General features: G+C 37.7%; 1 protein-coding gene and 1 long non-coding RNA gene across 8 annotated transcripts in view; both read right to left on the bottom strand.

Moving 5' to 3' along the window:
• Positions 1–19,371, bottom strand: part of NLK (nemo like kinase) — a 152,638-nt gene that overhangs the window by 125,818 nt on the left and 7,449 nt on the right. The gene's annotated exons all lie outside the window — the stretch shown is intronic.
• LOC144335386 (uncharacterized) lies at positions 868–18,566 on the bottom strand. Its single transcript, XR_013406229.1, has 2 exons — positions 17,646–18,566; positions 868–917 (listed from the first exon to the last, which is right to left on the bottom strand). It is a non-coding gene; the product is annotated as an uncharacterized LOC144335386 (long non-coding RNA).

Raw genomic sequence — 19,371 nt, 5'->3', positions numbered from 1 at the left:
TCTTGCTCTGTTGCCCAGGCTGGAGTGCAGTGGCGCGATCTCGGCTCACGGCAAGCTCCACCTCCCGAGTTTGCGCCATTCTCCTGCCTCAGGCTTCCAAGTAGCTGGGACTACAGGCGTCCACCCCCAAGCCCGGCTAATGTTTTGTATTTTTAGTAGAGACGGGGTTTCACCGTGTTAGCCAGAATGGTCTTGATCTCCTGACCTCGTGATCCGCCCGCCTCAGCCTCCCAAAGTACTGGGATTGCCCGGCCCGTTCAAAAGGATATTTATAAAAAGTGGTCACATACAAGACCACAAGGTAAATCTCAACAAATTCTGCCCCCAAAATGGTATCAATCATGCAAACCACATATTCTATTCACAACAAAATTATATCACAAGATAGTAACCTAAAAACAAATACCATTTTTGAAAATTAAAAACAGGCTCATTTGAAGGTATTAAAAGTTCTCCCGACTGTTCAGTCAGTTTCAAATACAACTCCTTATTTTACTCCTTCCCCTTTCTGACTACTGCACTTGACTAAAAAGAAAAAAGAAAATTAAAAACACACTTCTAAATAATCTATAGGTTGAAGAAGAAATGAGACACAAATATGGCCAATTAATTTTTTGAGAAAAGTTATACTTCTGTCAAATCAATGGAGAAAGGACAAACTTTTCAACAAATGGTATTGGAACAAGTGAACATCCATACTTTTTTTTTTTTTTTTTCTGAGACGGAGTCTCGCTCTGTAGCCCAGGCTGAAGTGTAGTGGCTCCATCTCGGCTCACTGCAACCTCCACCTCTTGGCTTCAAGCAGTTCTCTTACCTCAGCCTCCAGAGTAGCTGGGATTACAGGCGTGTGCCACCATGTCCTGCTAATTTTTGTATTTTTAGTACAGATGGGGTTTCACCATCTTGGCCAGGCTGGTCTCAAACTCTTGACCTCAGGTGATTTGCCCGCCGTGGCCTCGCAAAGTGCTGGGATTATAGGCGTAAGCCACCACGCCCGGACCATACAATTTTTTTTTTTTTAAAGAAGGTCTACCTACAGTTTGGATCATAATACCAAAACACACAATTTTGAATGCCATAATCCTCAATGTTGAAATCCCAAAAGAGCAAAATCCCCAGTCTAAATCCCTAACATCTAAGATCCCAAAAGTCATCACAGGATAGTTGCATCATGTTTGACCAGATCTTATAAACTATTTCCATGCAAACTGCTCAGATCTATCCCTAATATCAGTTTTTTTTAAATATATTGAATTTTTTCAGTTTTTAACACTTCTCTGTGCCATGATTAATCTTCCCATCATTTCCAATACTGGAGGTATAAATTGTATAGAGACTTTTAGAGAGTTCTAACTTGTTTTATGCATGTTTTGCAAATTTGACTCCATGAAAGTGCATTATCAGAATGCTGACTTTGTGTGCAAGCATTGTGCATGTACATAAAAACTGTTAAAACTTCAATAAATGAATAGATGTTCTTTTTGTAAAAAACATAAAAAATAAAGGTCTACCTAAACTTCACACCTAGTACAAAAACTAACCCAAACATGAAATACAGACTTCAATGTAAACCATTAAACTATACAACTTTTAGAAGAAAACGTAGAATTCTTCACGACCTGGGTCAGGCAAAGAGTTTCTAGATTTAACACCAAAAGTTATGGTCTGAAAAGAAAAAGAGGATCAACTGGACTTCAACAACATTTGTATTGCAAAAGATATTAAGGAGAATTTTTTAAAAAAGAACGACAGACTGGGAGAAAATATTTGCAAGCCACTTATCTGAAAGAGGATTTACATCCAGAATATGTAAAGATCATTCAAAACCTACTATTAAGAAAGCCACCCAATTAAAAAATGGGCAAAGGCTTGAATAGATATTTTACAAAAAAGGACACAGAGATAGCTAATAAGCACTTGAAAAGATGCTCAACATCTTGAGTTATTAGGGAAATGCAATATTAAACAGTATTACATACCTATTAAAATGGCTAAAATTAGGAAGAAAAAAATGGATACTACCAAATGCTCATAAGCAACTAGAACTTTTATAACCTTGTTGGTGGGAATGCAAATTGCAATCACTTTGGAAAACAATTTGGTAGTTTCTTTTAAGCTTGAACATGTAATTTGAACCAGTCATTCCACTCCTAGGTATTCACCCAAGAGATATGAAAGCCTATGTCCACAGAAATATTGTAAATGAATATTCATTCCAACTTTATTTGTAATAACCAAAAACTAGAAATGATCTAAATGTCCATCAACAGGTGAAGAGGCTTTTAAAGTTGTGATATATTAATACAATGAACAAGAACAAACTATTAGTACATGCAACATAAATCGTAAGGACTGAAATGTGCCCACTGGATTGGTAGTTAACTGTTAGTTAATAACAGGTCATGTATTTGTCAGAGCAGTTTGAGCTGTATGGTATATGTAGAAATTATTGCACAGTGGACTGTGAATAAATGAGAAATGAAGAGGTAGAAACAGCGATGGACAAATACACTTTCAAGGATCTTGGCTGTGAAGGGAAAGAAAGAGGTTAGGTTGGTAATCTAGAGGATAAGTGTTGAATTTAGGGATGTGGTGGTTTGAGCAAGTTTACAGGGTAAGATGAAAGGGAGAGGGGCAGAGGTTGAACACCTGAAAGAAGATAATAGTAGAGCCTCTGGAAAAACTGGAAGAGAACAAGATCTGGAGACTGAAAAGTAGAGGAAAGCTACGTTGACATAACTTCGTCTGTGGGTGTAACAGGAAGTTACCCAGTTCCTGCATCCTTTGGCTTTATCTTCTCTGTGAAACAGGGGAATGAAGTCATCTGTAGAAACTGAGGAAGAGGTGGAGTAGGAACTTGAGGAAAGTGGTAGCAGTTTGAAATACCTGTGTGAGCAGTGGAGAAATGAGCTGACTTGGGACAAGTCTAAGACTTGCTAGAGAACACTGAAGACCCAACAAAGGTTATATACCATGAACCATGTCAAACTGCCATATAAGTTTCTAAATATCTGGGGATGAGCCTCAAGTAAGTTATGGGATAAGGAGAAATGTATTTATTTATCTTGTGCTACCAACTTGTAATAAAGTTCGGGTCCACAATAGGAGTAGCATTCACCTAGACTACTACAACTCCCTTCTCCCAGCTTCTAGACCTGTTGATACTCCAAACTACTCTTCTTAGTATTGCCTGAGCCACTTTTTAAAAATAAATCTGATCATTTTAATCATTTCTTTAAGTCATTCAATAGCTTCCCAGATTCAGATAAAATCTCAAGGTATTAATATAGCAAAGAGGGTCCTTCATAATCTAATCTCTTGTTCTCTTCTCTTAGCAATCACACTCATCCTACAGTCTAACCATAATAAACCAATTTCAGGTCCCCAAATACTGTCATCTCTTATTCACTGACTTTGTACATGAAATTCCCTCTGCTTGAGGTGCCCTTCCCCCTCATCCCCTGTCATCATCAAAATTTAACTCAAATATCACTCCCCTAATCAGGCCTACACTGCCTAGAAAAAAACTACACTGCCAACTGCAGGGGGTACCATTCATAACATAATGTAAAAATTGTCTCATCAGAATTGTACAAACTGAGGCCCTTGGTATCCTATCTATATCTTGCCACAGTAACCATTCTGTACATATCTGTATGTATATGTTAATTGCAATTTGTTTATAAATATTCAAGTATAAGTTTCCCCTGGGTAGGAATTATGTCAAGGAAGCTTCCTTGACCTTATAATTTGGACTAGGTTAAATTAGGATTTTCTAATTAATCACTCTGTTTTTCTCCATAAAACAAAGATGGAAAGTGCTAAGAGATAACAATTAAAACAGTTAATATTTGATTGCTGACTACAGGTAAGCCACTGTAGCATTTTATACACATTATCACATTTAATTTTATAAGAACCTCTGATAGGTACTATTATAACCTGTATGTTATAGAAGAGAAAGCTGAGACACAAAGCAGTACAGCAACTTGCCAAATGGCACATGGCCAATAAAAAACAGCAGAATGTGAATCTAGGTAGACTATCTTAAGAGATTGCACATTTAAAATGTTTTGTTTAAGCCAGGCTCAGTTCCATAGACCTGTAGTCCCAGCTACTTGGGAGGCTGAGTCGAGGGGACTGCTTGAGCCCAGGAGTTCAAGGACAGCTTAGGCAACATAATGAGACCCCATCCCTGAAAAATATTTTTTTAAAAAAAATGTGTTAAATGTCTGCCTTACCTGCTTTGTATGATATTAATTTTATTCCCAGTCTACCCTCAGGACTCAAAGCCTAGTATACAGGCCTTCAATAAATATGTCTGCTAACTACCAGGTGCAGTGGCTCAAGCCTATCTAATCCCAACACTTTGGGAAAATGAGGCAGGAGGATCACTTGAGGTCAGGAGTCTGAGAGCAGCTTGGGTAATATAGAGAGACCTCATCTCTACAAAAAGTATTTTAAAATTAAAAAATTAGCCAGGCTTGGTGTTACATGCGTGTAGCCCTAGTTACTCATGAGACCAAGGTGGGAAGATTATTTGAGCCCAGGAGTTCAAGACAGTGAGGCCTTGTCTCTTAAAAAAAAAAAAAAAAAAAAAAAGTTTGCTAACTTAAAGATGACTCTAAATTCAGCTCTCTGAATACCTGTTATCTACTATGTTAGCCATCCTTCTTGACTTCCTCTGATCAGTAAATTTGATAAGCCTACTATGTTCCTGACAAATTATCAATAAAAGTGTTACAAACTCCTATATTTATGTTCAGTAAATTATTTTGACATCTCAAACCTGAACATTCACCCAACTACTTAACTGAAATCACAGCTATTTAAACTATTCAAATGGCTAAAGAACAGACCCGTTACTTTGGTAGGTTTTCCATAAAACATTATTTTACCTTTTGTCAAGGCTTGCAGTTTTTCAACAGGTAAATCAACACTCTTGTCTCATTTCATTCAGTTTAATTATTCTTAGCTTCCAAATGCACTTCTAAGCCTTTCTCATTTTGTCACAATTCTCTTCTGCTAACCTCCTATTTGCTGCAAAGCTCCAGAGAATAAAGAGTAAGGAATAAGGTGTTCCATATTACTAACTGAATTTTTATGAGGGTGAGGGAATAAAACTTCTACAAGTTTGACTATATAAAACAGTATCTTTGGAGAAAGGGAATTAGGAACTTTATGTAAACAGAGACAAAACATAAAAGAACTACCAGACAGTAAAATTACCTCCCCTTAGGAGAGCTAAATTTTAGTGAATACTTTTTACAAAACAGTTCAAAAAATGTATTGTTTTTAAAACCCAAACCCTGAGAAATGAGATGAGAAAATGAATAGACTGATGAAAACATTGTGTATATATATAAATCATCCTCGATTTTAAATTCCTTTTCCTCTTGGATGCCATATTAAACTAAACTGAAGTATGCTATAATCCAACATTGAGAGTGCTCGCCAATGTTTATTTGGGGTTAAGATGTTCTCACTGCGTTATCAAACTAACAACGTAACAAAGAGAAAAAGATAAGAAATGACTCCTTAAAAATAAAAATGTTGCCAGTTGCCATGGCTTATGCCTGTAATCCCAGCACTTTGGGAGGCCAAGGTGGGCGGATAGCTTGATCCCAAGAGTTTGAGACCAGCCTAGACAACATGGTGAAACCCCATCTCTACAAAATACAAAAAAAATTAGCCAGACATGGTGGTGTAGGCCTATAGTCCCAGCTACTTGGGAGACTGAGATGGGAAGATCACCTGAGCCCGGGGAGGCTGAGGCTACAGTGAGACATGACCGTGTGCCACTGCACTCCAGCCTGGGCGATATAGTTGTCTCAAAAACAAAAATAAAAAATAAAAATATAGTCAATCTGTCTTAATTTAATAATTTTTGATAAAAGTTATTTATCCCAGCAGGGTGCAGTGGCTCATGCCTGTAATCCCAACACTTTGGGAGGCTGAGAGGGTGGATCACTTGAGGTCAGGAGTTTGAGACCGGCCTGGCCAACGTGGTGAAACCCCATCTCTACTAAAAATACAAAAATTAGCCAGGTGTGGTGGCACACACCTGTAGTCCCAGCTATGCAAGAGGCTGAGGCAGGAGAATCGCTTGAACCTAGGAGGCAGAGGTTGCAGTGAGCTGAGACTGCGCCACTGTACTCCAGCCTGGGCAATAGAACAAGACTCTGTCTCAAAAAAGAAAAACGTTATTTATCCTATGATTTGTTGTGTGACTCAGATTATAATACACATGGCTTTAATATTAAACTTTTCATCATTATCTGAACAGCACACTTTATAGTAAATTTTAAAAATGTTTTCTTAAAACACTGTACAATTCCAGGTTTTGATTTTTAAAAGGACTAAAAATCTATACATTCATTTCAAGACTCTTCAGTCATCTTCAGCAGCTTCCTAAGTGTTATATGAAGCTCAATAATGGTATTTACATTAAGAAAAAGAGAACCAAATGATAGGAAATGGTCAAAAAGTTAGTATTAGACACAGAACTCTTTTGATCATGAGGGCAATAAAACTGTGAATTAAGCCACTAAATGAGGACTATGGAGTCACCATTCTAGACATCCTCAGAAAAATGCCAACAGGCTGCTCCATCTATAACTCTTGCTCTTTTTGGCACTTTAATATCCCAGTGTTACTTATGCAGTTTCAATAGGCAACACTTCCTAAACTTTCCCCACTAAAGTGCATGGCATTTTTTTAAGGGTCAGAAGGCACCCGCAGGTCTGGAACCCGAGCTCAGGGATTAGATGGATGGAAAGTCCAGCAAGGGGAAGGAACTGCTTGAATAAAGCTGACATGGAGGCATTGTTTTCTTAAAAAAAATTTATATATATATATATATATATATATATATATATATGCACACACACATATATAAAATGATTTGAGAAATACATCCCATGTATAGAAAAACTAGAGATAGAAATCACCAATTACTAGGGCATTAATCTAGTATACTAGACAAAATGATCTCTTTGTGTCTCCTCTATCTTCAAGCCACAAAATAAAACTTCTAAGGAAATAAAATTGCATTTCTAGTTTTAAGGAATAACAGACTCTCATTAGCCACTTTCATATTTTTGGTATTTAGAATACATCCAGATACCATGAAGTGTCTTACAGTTGAGGCCTCCACAAACCATGTAATAACTTGTATTACTCTCAAATTCACGTTAGAAACTCAAGTGACATTGAAATATCACACACATTAGCTAGTGCTACTTTTGTCACTAGCACTGTTGAATCATAACTAAGGCAGCAGAAAAATCATCTCTGGGTTCGTTCAAGACCATTTTTCTTTTAATGTCTTTTTTCCAATTTGCTTCTAACTATAAGGTTACAGACACCTTTTAAAAATAGCTCATAGAATTACAGAATGGTAAAACACTGAAACTGGATAAACTAGCACATCAACCTCCAACTCTCAGCAACTTGATTACTAGAGGAGTCTATTTAAAACCAACTGGCCCTCAGGAGGCTGAGGCAGGAGGATCGCTTAAGCCTGAGTTCAAGGCTGCAGTGAGCTATGATCACACCACTGAACTCCAGCCTGGGTGTCAGAGCCAGACCCCATCTTAAGGGGTCACTGACACAGATTTTCATTTAATAAATTGTGGGTATATTTCAAAGATGACCACTCTACTACTCATAGACCTTTAGGTTGCTTTTAATCTGGGAAGATTATAAATAACAGTAAATGAACATCCTTATAAATACATCTTTGTATCTAAGGTCAATGATTTCTCCAAAGAGCATGTGCATTCAATTTTGAGAAACTGCTATCCATCCATCCATGCTATCATAAAAAACTTGAGTGTGTGTGTGTGTTTCACTACATCTGCAACAACTAGAGGGATTATTATTTTAAAATCTCTAGCAGTTTAAAAGTGTTATTTCTGTATTTTTATTAATGAAAGTGAAAATCCTTTAATGTGTTTCAACAATTTGTATTTCTTCTATGTGCTCATTCTCTAGCTTTTGCCTGCTGGGTTCTTCAAGTTTATTTCTTGTTGATTTTAAGAGCTCTTTAGGCTGGGTGTGGTGGCTCATGCTTGTAATCCTGGCACTTTGGAAGACGGAGGCAGGAGGATCACTTGGGCTCAGGAGTTAGAGACCAGTCTGGGCAGCATAGTGAAATCCTGTCTCTAATTTTAAAAAGTAAAAAAGAGAGCTCTTTTAACATTAAAGATATTAACTTCTATTTTTCACATATATTGCTAATATCCTCCCCCTAGTTTTTGCTTTTTCTTTTAGGCATTTTCTTATGGTATATTTCACCAAATATACATCTTAGATGTCTTCATAGACAAATCTGATGTTCTTTTCTTGCTTTGAAGTCAATAGTGTCTTTCCCTCCAATATTATAAAAAGTTATATTTTCTTATTTTTTGGCTTTGTTTTTTAAAATCTTTAATCCACTTGGACTTCATTTTTGTATTTCTTCCCCACTGCTTGCTAAGTATCCCAACAAAGGTACAAAATAAACTAGTGTGCTGGAACTGGTGCATACTGCTCATGACAGTTACATTTTTCTGGAATTTTGTAAGCTGACTGTGAAACATAACCATAAAAAACTATGTTATATAAACTTAGAATAAAATAAATCATATTTAAAACTAAGGTAACAAATACTCAGGAATCATCACTCCCTAGTTATTTTATTATGATTGATGCTGTTAAGGTTATCTAACACCTATTTTATCTATATGGTGAAAATACTACATAAGGACGTGCTAGTGCATATCTTTCTCCAATTCAGCATTTAATGACTTCACATTAGTGGCTTGAAATTGGCCATTACAGTATTTATACCACAGAGATCAGCAAACCCTACAAACTACAGCTTTTTTATTTTTCAGAGAGCCTTTTGTTAAACATATGCCACCTTACCACTGGAATAAGCCATTCTTTGCTCACTAATTTGAAAAAGGATCTCTAGTGTATACTAAATTGCTATTTATTCTTAAGTTTATAAAACAGAATAAAGAGCTTAGAATTGAACTTTTTTTTCTACTCGAGCATCACAGACTACTTTGGTATGTTTTGATATATTAGATAAGACTTTGGACACAGTTTCTATTAACTGGATATCTATTTTTCCAACATAGATCACAGTACTGCAAAGAAAAGCGTATTTTCCCCAAACAATTCAATAGCATTCTTAACTTTACGTAGATTATAGAAAACAGTATACATAAAGGACTATTTCTTTTCAAAATAAAGGACTATTTCTGGACACATAGTTGGTTGCCATATACTATTTTTAGATTAGGGCTCTTACTCTTAAAAAAAATAAAGAATCCAAACATAAGAAAACAAAACTACTACCATGGGGTGGGTCTAAATAATAATAATAATAAATAGTAAATAATAAGTGTTCTCTCATAAAAATTCTGCCAGTGTGTGAAGAAATGGTGATCTTTTAATACATAATGGCAAGAACCAACTATAGTACTTTTTTGTTTTTTTTGAGACACGATCTGGCTCTGTTGTCCAAGCTAGAGTGCAGTGGCACAATCTCAGCTCACTACAAACTCTGCCCCTTGGCCTCAAGCCATGCTCCCACCTCAGCCTCCCAAGTAGCTGGGACTACAGGCACACACCACCAGTCCAGTTAATTTTTGTGTTTTCAGTAGAAATGGGGTTTTGTCATGTTGCCCAGGCTGGTCTTGACCTCGTGAGCTCAAGCAATCCACCTGCCTTGGCCTCCCAAAGCGCTGGGATTACAGGTGTAAGCCACGGCGCCTGGCTGCTGACGGTACTCTTCTTTGAGAGTCAGCATCACATACAAACTCAGCATTGGAAACTTTCTTCCTTTTATACATAGAGATGGGTCTTGCTATGTCAACAAGGCTAGATGCAGTGGCTATTCACAGGAGCAATCATTGCATACCAAAATCGCAAACTCCTGGGCTCAAAAGCTCCTCCTGCCTTAGCCTCTTAAGTAGGCTGAGTAGCTGAGAATACACACATGGGCCACCATGTCCAGCCTAGAAACTTCCAATTCAACAACCAACAAGCACCAGCCATGGGACCATGCTAGGCTCTGAAGAAGCAACTAAGACATGACCCCAATCTTTGAATCTCTCATCATTTTTAGTGGATCAGTGGGTTGAGAATGTGTCACAAGTGGTTATAAGCACTTTCATTAGCATTGAGAGAAACAGATTGTCTTCAAGAATGAGTATCCACTTTAAGAGGAAAAGAAAATCAGGGTACAAAAACTAAAGTTTGCCCACCTACCGAGATAAGCTGATACATTCTGATAACTAGACCTTCAGCACCTATACCAGTTAAACATTACAGTGTCCCTATTTAATGTCTTTCCTGCTGAGGTACTTTAAGTCAGTGATTTATTTGCAGATACTGATATCAACTGCATCAAGAACACCAGTAACCACTGCCTATGTACTTCCTTACCTGTCATGAGCCATTTAGATTTACACTCCAGCTACCTCATTCTAGGTGTTTACATTACGAAACTATGCAATGAAATAGCTGGGCTGACTCAACAGAACCACCCTTTTTGCGTCTAAGCCGAAAGACCTCACTTTTAAAGGCTTGCTGTCGTTTGATTTCTTGTAAACATAGTATCTTATATTATAGCCTAGGCAGCAAACACAGCAGTTGCCCTTTTCACACATACAGTTGATACAGTGACGATTTCAGCCTTTTCCAATCATTAACTAATATTTCAGATTTAAAAATCTATTTCTTAAGGCTTTGTACTATACATAGGGGAAATAATCATTACCCTTGGGGAAACAATGGCTCATTTACTGAAAATGAGTTTAACAAAGGAATTATTTCGTACTGAAAATACAGAGCAGTGAATTGGGTGACACAAATCACAGCATCATCAGCTCATATGACTGCATTAGGGTAATTTACTTTAAAAGAAACCTACAACTTAAAATTTAACTTCAACAATAAAATCATACCCTCTGTCATAGAATTGTGAAACCAGATCTTAGACTATTTTGAAAATGTTACCTTAAGTCTCAACCTGAGATAAAAACCACACACACAAAAAAAGTTTGTAGAATGGAATATTTCTATACTGCCTGAAGCTTAGTTTTGACTGGCACGTTTCATTTACACATTTGATTCACACTGAATTTTGTTTTAATTATTAAGAGAATAAACAGCATTCCAAAATAGTCACAAGCTTTAAAACTTCCACTTCCTTCTCTAGTTGGAGAGCTTACAAAACTCATTACATGGAACAGTGAGTTGATGCAGTGACCACAAATTTCTTAACACTGTATAAGTCTTAAATTAATCATAACCCAATCTCCGCAAGTTCTGTAGAAATAGCCTGAAAGTAGGTAACGCAGCCGGGTGTGGTGGCTCACGCCTGTAATCCCAACACTTTGGGAGGCCGAGGTGGGCGGATCACCTGACGTCAGGAGTTCGAGACCAGGCTGGCCAACACGGCAAAACACCGTCTCTACTAAAAATACAAAAACTAGTCAGGTGTGGTGGAGCGCGCCTGTAATCCCAGCTACTCGGGAGGCTGAGGCAGGAGAATCGCTTGAACCTGGGAGGCAGAGGTTGCAGGGAGCCGAGATCGCGCCATTGGACTCCAGCCTGGGCAACAAGAGCAAAACTTTGTCTCGAAAAAAAAGAAAAAAAAAAGTAGGTAATGCAAAAGTCACAAAATGTTAATCTAGAAGAGTGGTTTCCGGATATATCATATAATTCTCTCAAATTTCCTGAGGTTTTAAAACTTTTCAAAATATATGTGGGAGAATGATATGCTCAAAATAGATATACATCTTAGTTACATATTACATGAAAAGACTGAGTTGTTCTTCACCAAAAATCTTGTAGTCTGTGACATTTAATCAGAAAACATTTAATCAGTCACTGGCCCACACAAAATAACCAACAGATTAATCTAAATATTCCATGGTTTTTCTCAGATGCATGTTCCTGGTTTCATTTATATATAGTTTTCATTTTTTATTTGTTTTTATAAGAACACTTCCTCCATTTTCAATAGGCATTTAGTTGGACAGATATTACTGGTAAAGTAGCAAAACAGCAAAATCTCTGGCTCAGCCCCCAACCAGCTTTGCAGCGTTGAACAAATCTCTTAGCTTCTCTGCGTCTCAATTTTCCCATTTATAAAATGAGGCAGCTAGACTAGATGCATTCTAAAGTATCTTACAACTCTCCAGTTTCTTTGAGGCAGAGCTCTAGGCTTGCGAGAATGAAAAAGCCCTCAAAAGACCAAAATCTCATTCTGCAATGTTAGTGAAACAAACAGGATACAAAATTGTAAATACAGTGTGATCATGATCCCAACTCTAAATCTACAAACACACCCACACATTCCAGGTAAAAGTCTTGTAAACAATACACCAAAATGCTATCAGTGGTTATCTCTGAGTTGTAGGTTACAAACGACTGGTTTTCCTTTCAGCTCTTCTGTGTTTTTTAAGGGTCCTACAATAAACATACTATTACTCTGATAATAGGGAGGAGGGTGAAAAACAAAGAAAAAAACCTTCCTTTTATGTGCTAAAGAAAATTTTACATTTGGAAAACATTCTAGAATTTGAATGAATTTTTCAAAAACAGTTGGAGTTAATCAGAAAAAAAATCTCTAGTGAAGTCACATACCTGATACCTGTCAACCATCACACAAAAGCTGTTTATTTTCCCTAAATTAGTAAGTTTTCAGGAGGTACTATTTTTTTTCACTTATACTGAAACCAGTAATAATAATTATGATAGCTACCATTTACATAATGCCAAACATAGCTCTAAGACTTTAAATATATAATAATTCATTTAATCCCCACAACAGCCAGACACACTGGCTCATGTCTGTAATCCCAGCTACTTGGGAGGCTGAGGTGGGAGAACTGCTCGAGGACAGGAGTTTGAGACCAGCCTGGACAACATGGCAAGACTCCCAGGACCACCACCTCTTAAAAAATAAAAAAATCAGCTGGGTGTAGTGGGTTACACCTACGGTCCCAGCTTACTCAGGAGGCTGAGGTGGGAGGATCACTTGAGCCCAGGAGTTCAAGGCACCACTATACTAAAAATAAAAAAAAATTTTTAAAAATCCAACCTGGCACGATGGCTCATGCCTATAATCCCAACACTTTGGGGGCCTGAGGTGGGCGAATCACGAAGTCAAGAGATTGAGACCATCCTGGCCAACATGATGAAACCCGTCTCTACTAAAAATACAAGAATTAGCTGGGCATAGAGGCGTGTGCCTGCAGTCCCAGCTACTCGGGAGGATGAGGCAGGAGAATTGCTTGAACCCGGGAGGCAGAGGCTGCAGTGAGCCAAGATCATGCCACAGCACTCCAGCCTGGTGACAGAGCAAGACACCGTCTGAAAAAAAAAAAAAAAAAAAATCCCCACAACAACCCTACAATTACTGGAACACTATCTCCGCTGTATACATGAAGACCATGAGGTACATAGAGATAAAATAATTTACCCACAGATAATGAGGGGCAGAGCTAGGATTTAAAGAGAGTTATCCTTTTAAGTAGCTGGGACTAAAGATGTATGCCACCACACCCAGCTAGTTTTTATTTTTTTATTTTCTGTAGAGATGAGCTCTTGCTACACAGCCCAGGGCTCAAGCAATCCTCTGGTATCAGCCTCCCAAACTGCTGGGCTTACAGGCATACTATCCCTTTAAATGTTAACTGTTCTCCTCAGGTCATTCTTTAACTACTTTTGTTCTAAAAGTTCCTCTATTTTTCTTTAAACTGAAAAAAGACTGGCCCAACTTTTACTAGCTTAAAATTATGATTCTTTTCTAAGTCATTATTTCAAAGCATAAGGAGTATGATTTATTCCCTGTACATATCACTAAGTGAATAATATTATAACATCTGAGAAATTAAGTAACATTAATTATTAAGTTTAATATTGGAAAGTTTTAATAAAGAAAGGTGCTTTGTTGGTTGACATTATTTGTCCTCATAAATCTTCTGCAAAGAATCCCTACAACCAACTGTTGTGCCTTTCTAAAATTTATATTTTATTAAAATGTTTTAAACACTGTTATAATCAATTAGCTTGTGTTTTTAAAAGAATGTCTGTCAATATTTACTTTGAACACTGGCTATGGTATACACCCAGTTAACTTCAGAATAACCCCAATTACTATAACATGCAGAACCTGGGAAAATGAACAGAGGAAGCCAATCAATTAAACATGGTTGAAGATGCTCACATAATTCTGAGGCAATTCAAACCCAAACCAAGCCCCTTCTTCTGCACAATACCCACATTACTTGCCAATTTTTTATAGCTTCTGGATTACTTTTAATAAAGTCCAAATTTCCTCCACAACTGTACTACTAAATTTCCAGCTCTAGTGAAGTAAATACAGAAATCAATCGTTTCCTATTTTAAAAAATTAGAAAAGAGAGGGAAGTGGAGAAGGTGGGGAAAAACCTCTGCACCACGCTGCCTGTTAATTTAGATGTGCAATGAGACAATCACCTGATAATTGCACCCTTTGGTTACTTTTGTACTGGTAAGATAATACAGTGAAATAAAGTCACCTGGCTTATTTCAATTAACTTACACAATTTGCAAATCTGCAACTCCCTGCCATGGTACATTAAGAAAATTAGCATGTAAGAAAAATCACCTGCTTATGTAAATTGGAGGATGATTTTTATCCATGCAGACGGGAAGAAAAGCTGCAATCTGGGTCAAATAACTAATTTTATCTATTTGTTCAAATGTCTCTTTTCACCTTTTCTCTGTAGCTCAAAGCAAGAATTTTAGGTCAAAGAATGGATAAACAAAAAGTTTCTGTGTTGTCCACTCCCCTGTAAGAAGTCTGCTGCCTGACACTACTGAGCTCTATACTACTTACATTGAAAGCAAGACTGAGAACCTTATCCGGATAACAAAACCACAACACAGAGAGGATAAAAAGAGAAATCAATAGGAGATATCTGCTCTAATTGGTAAGGAAAGCAAACATGAAGGATCAGGTACCAATTTTACCTTCTGCTACTTTAGGCAAACAAAGCTTCAGAAAAGAAAAGGAAAAATGCCTCCAAATAACTCAGGGCAGACAGGATTTCTCTATAGAGATCATTATTCCAGTTTGTTCCATAAATGTACCCAGTCAAGTTCTTCTGAGTCTGACATAAGTCAGACAAATGCAATATCTTGGTCATTAATGACTGCATTCCTGGCATTCACTGCTGGTATTCATCCCTCCCATTTAAAACTGACTCCATCTCCAGGTCCAGAAGTGGATCTGATTGCTCCAAAAGTAACCTTATCTTCATTGACAGTGATTGGTTCAGAAATGAGTATGTAATCCAACAAAAGCCAAAGAGAGGCCAGGTGCAGTGGCTCACGCCTGTAATCCCAGCACTCTGGGAGGTAAAGGTGGGCAGACTGCTTGAGCCCAGGAGTTTGAGACTAGCCTGGGCAACAAAGTGAGACCCCATCTCTACAAAAAAAAAAAAAAAAAAAAAAAAAAAAAAATAGCCAGGTGTGGTGACAGAGCAAGACTGTCTCAAAAAAGAAAAAAAAAAAAAAAAGCCAGAGATCAATATGCTGGTGCTGGTCAATAGCCACACGTGGCTACAGAGCACTTAAAATGTGGCTAGACTAAACTGAGACATATTCTAAGCATAAAGATACACAGTGATTTTGCAGACTTAGTATGGAAAAAAAAGTAATATAGATCATTAATAATTTTTATAGGGAATACATGTTGAAATGACAATATTTTGGATATAGAGTTAAAATACATTACCAAAATTAATGTCACCTGTTTCTTTTTACATTTTTTACTGTGGCCACTAGAAAATTTAAGATTGCATACTTTCACTATGTATTTACTGGATAGCACTGCTGGTTTGCTGAGGGTGTCTTGGACAAGAGCTTTAGGAAGTGCCCTCTTTGGGCACTGTAAGCCCTAAATTACTACAGCCTTAAAGCTGTGTCAAAGCTCATTTTCTGGGAGGCCCACATGCAAACTAGTAAGTCTCTTACCCAAATTCAGAATTTAAAGGAGACTCCTGGAAAGATATTTGTTTTAAAGAAACTTGCAAATTAATGTAAGCACTGGCCCCCAAATCAACTTACCTGATTACTCACACACAAAAGATGACAAAATACTGAACATTAAATTTTATTTAAAAATTTAAAAATCACTCAAAATATTATAAGAAAACTATTATAAGATTTATGAGAAACTAAGCAAGTTTTTAAAGTCTAAAACACTAAAAAGGTAAATATTATCAAGAAAATAGTAGTATCAAATGGACATGTAGGAAGAAATTGATTGCTCATTTGCAAATAGGCCTGCTCTTCTCCACAGCTGAACTACACGTATAATCCTTACCAATAACTCAGTAATAGAAGAAAACAAGTCTCTTGAAAAAAATGAACATTTAAAATCTGATCCCAAATTAGAAAACTATAAAAGTCACCACGCTGGAACAGGGTGACATTTATCTCATTCCTCCTTTAAACAATTTTAGAAGCTATTCAACACTGTTGTCCTGAAGAGAGAAAGCTGTCTTGTGGTCACCAGCAAACTCCAATGCCACTATGCCGTGCAAATATTAATACCATTTTATAATAGAATCTTAGGAAACACAGGATTTTATAAATGAGAAAACCAAGGCTAAGAAAGTTTAGATAACTTTACCAAGGTCACAGTGTTGTTGGCAGCAAGGCTAAGACCAGAACCTTGTCTCCTAACAAGTTTAGTTTAGTAATCTATTACCCTATTGTTAAAAAAAAAAAAAAAAAAAAGGCCAGGTGCAGTGGCTCATGCCTGTAATCCCAGCACTTTGGGAGGCCGAGGTGGGCCGATCACGAGGTCAAGAGATCGAGATCATCCTGGCCAACATGGTGAAACCCCGTCTCCACTAAAAATACAAAAATTAGCTGGGCGTGGTGGCGTGCACCTGTAATCCCAGCTACTCAGGAGGCTGAGGCAGGAGAATCCCTTGAACCTGGGAGGTGGAGGTTGCATGAGCCAAGATCACGCCACTGCACTCCAGCTTGGTGACAGAGGGAGACTCTGTCTCAAAAAAAAAAAAAAAAAAAAAATCCTTCCCAAGGAAATGGCACCTTGGGAACTAAAACCAGAGAACATTAAGTTCTCTGGTTTACTGAACTAAAAAAAAAAAAAAACTTAAGATTTGGAAGAATTGTATTAATAAGTTTAAAAAATTGTAAAAAGTAATACTGAATACTTAAGAATTCTTTAGAATCAAACATACACAGTATAGGGAAAAACAATCAAACACAATCATTCTCTCAAATGCTATCAATGATGTACTCACTAAATACAATGGCCTTTTCTCCATCTTAATTTTCTGACTTTTTTTTTTTTTTTTTTTTTGAGACAGGTTCTGACTCTGTCACCCGGGCTGGAGTGCAGTGGTGCAATACCAGCTCACTGCAACCTCAGCCTCTTGAGTAGCTGGGACTACAGGTGCATGCCACCGCACCAGGCTAATTTTTTTTTTCTGTATTTTTAGTAGAGATGGGATTTCACTATATTGTCCAGGCTGGTCTCAAACTCTTGGGCTGAAGTGATATGCCCACCTCAGCTGCCCAAAGTGCTGGGTTTACAGGTGTGAACCACCATGGCTGGCCTTCTTTGACTTTTTATTAGCACCAAAGATCACTCCCATTTTCCTAACAATCTTCTGCCATACTTAGATTATCAAGCACTGTGAACACATTTTCCTGACTGCCCTTTGCTTCCAGTAGCTTCTTCCACCTACAACACAGAACACTCCCTAAGACTCAGACAGATCTCAGTTCTCTCTACTCTTCTATTTTACGTAGCCAAAAAAAAAAAAAAAAATTAAATCTGACCAAGTCACTCTTACTTAAAAACTTTCAGTAGTTGCCATTTGCAGAGTTTTAACCTTTTCTCATCATTGACCGCCTAAGGAGCCTTTTTAGGCTTTTTTCCTAATCATTCCCCTCATAAAATCTTAATACCACAGATACGCCATTTAACTGTTCATGTGCTATATGTACACATATGCTTTATTAATAAAAAGCTGTTTTTAGTGCCTCAACTCAACCATGACATTCCAACCTCTCCATGATTGAGCTCTAGCTTACACCTCCTACCACCCACTGCACTGCACATTCAGCATCTCCAGCCCTGTAGTCTCCTACATATAGGCCCTTCCACCTACACTGCCCTTCCCCATTGGTTGACTCTCATTCTTAAAACTCATTGAAGAATTACCTATTTTAGGAAGCATCCTGACCTTCCACAGACATCCCTCCTCTACATTCCCTTAATGTCCAGGGACTATCTCTATTGCTGCATTTATGGCACTATAAATGGATAATAATCCATTTACAAATCTATTTCCCCCAGTAGGTCATAATCACCTTTAATCCTTATCTCCAGCACAGTGCCCGGCAAATAGTAACACACAATAATTGAATATTTTAAGAACAAGTGAAAATAATATACACATTTTTTGAGACGGAGTTTCGTTGCCCAGGCTGGAGTGTAACAGCCAGATTTTGGCTCACTGCAACCTCCGCCTCCCGGGTTCAAGCGATTCTCCTGCCTCAGCCTCCCGAGTAGCTGGGATTATAGGCATGTGCCACCACGCCTGGCTAATTTTGCATTTTTAGTAGAGATGGGATTTCACCATGCTGGTCAGGATGGTCTTGAACTCCTGACCTCAGGTGATCCGCTCCTCGGCCTCCCAAAGTGCTGGGATTACAGGTGTGAGCCACTGTGCCCAGCCTGAAAATAATATAAAGTTTTTATTTAATGGTTTCAAATTTAGTTTCACCTCTCCACCAAGGCTGAGGACACCCTGAGAGTAGGCATGTGTCATTGTTCGTATTGTTTACTTGACTGTCAACTCCTCCAAAACAATATGGTGACTTAAACATCCCTATACCTCAGTACTAAGCACAATACAGACAACAGCAGCAGCAGCTTAATAGAGGTTCACAAAATTATTTATGAGACTAAATATCCCCATTTGGTGCCTGCGAAAGTGCTGGTCCACAGCAAAGTGACAATAAAAATATATAGACTAGTGAGTTCCAAAGGTGTAAAAAACTTTCACTGCCTCATAGTAGATATGACCCAATTAGCCAAATTATTTCAAAACTGGGTTTAGGTAAAGAGCACCAATCATTATCAGTGGCAGACACTCCCGTATATACTCCTTCTACTCACACCATTACAACTAAGTGTTAAAGTTCAATCTCAGTAGTGTTCACTTAGAAGTCATCTTTCCATAATGTCAGAGTACCAGCTTTTTCTGTTTCCGCACTAGGTACCTTACAACTACTGACTATGTCTATCATAACTTGTTATGTGCTCACTGACAG

The sequence above is a fragment of the Macaca mulatta genome, chromosome 16 (assembly GCF_049350105.2).
Source record: "Macaca mulatta isolate MMU2019108-1 chromosome 16, T2T-MMU8v2.0, whole genome shotgun sequence".
Lineage (NCBI taxonomy): Eukaryota > Metazoa > Chordata > Mammalia > Primates > Cercopithecidae > Macaca > Macaca mulatta.
This window is presented reverse-complemented; position numbering and strand designations above follow the sequence as displayed.